Consider the following 944-nt stretch of genomic DNA (forward strand, 5'->3'; position numbering starts at 1 on the left):
GCAAGTACCATTAGGCATGCGGAGGCCATTTGTTCATCCACCACAACAACAAGGCCAAGTTCCATTGGGAATGCCAAGGCCAATGTATGCTCCACAACCTCCCATCATTTAAGGCAATCAAGGTGCCCATGTTGCACCTCCAACTGCTAATCCACCTCTTGCTTTAAGAGATCACTATATGCTTAATGAATATAATGCACCCACATGCATTCAATTGCCACCATTTAGAGCACACCACTATGAAATCAAACCGCAAACCATTCAAATGCTTCCTAACTATCATGGACTTCCAAGTGAAGAATCTTACAAGCATTTGGATGAGTTTCTTGAAGTATGTTCCACCGTAAAATATACAGACATGCTAGAAGAGGTCTTAAGGCTTAAACTTTTTCTATTCACCCTTAAAGACAAGGCAAAATATTAGTTTAACAATCTTAGGCCTTTTTCAATAACTTCTTGGGTGGAAATACAATAAGAGTTCTTGAAGAAGTCTTATCCAGTTTCTAAGACCAGTGCCATGAGAACCTCAATTCGAGAATTTTCACATGAGGATGGGGAAACATTTCATGAGGCATGGGAACGCTTTAATGAATTACTTAGGAAGTGTCCACATCATGACATGCCCAATTGGCAATTAGTTCAATATTTCTTTGAGAGCTTATCGGATAATTACAAGGGCATGGTTGATGCTTCTATGGGTGGCTCTTACATTGATAGGCATGAGGATGACGTATGGCGTCTTTATGAGAGCAAGAGTGAAAATTTTTTACATAGTACTTTATCTTCGAAGAGTGGTAGAAATTATAGTGGTAGGAAGAGTGTTGGCTTACATCAAGTCGACCACTCCAATGAAATTGCCGCCGAGATAAAATCATTATCTCAAAGGTTTGATCAATTTTTGATCAACCAAAACTCGGCGAATCAAGTATCTTCCTTACCTAACC

At 39.5% G+C, this 944-nt stretch overlaps 1 pseudogene; it reads right to left on the bottom strand.

Moving 5' to 3' along the window:
• Window positions 1-522: 522 nt before the first annotated feature.
• Window positions 523-621, bottom strand: LOC132287288 (small nucleolar RNA R71; annotated as a pseudogene).
• Between the last annotated feature and the right edge of the window lie 323 nt (window positions 622-944).

This window comes from Cornus florida, unplaced genomic scaffold (assembly GCF_030987335.1).
Source record: "Cornus florida cultivar Cherokee Brave unplaced genomic scaffold, ASM3098733v1 CherokeeBrave_3.0.0_Hap2_Chr11, whole genome shotgun sequence".
Lineage (NCBI taxonomy): Eukaryota > Viridiplantae > Streptophyta > Magnoliopsida > Cornales > Cornaceae > Cornus > Cornus florida.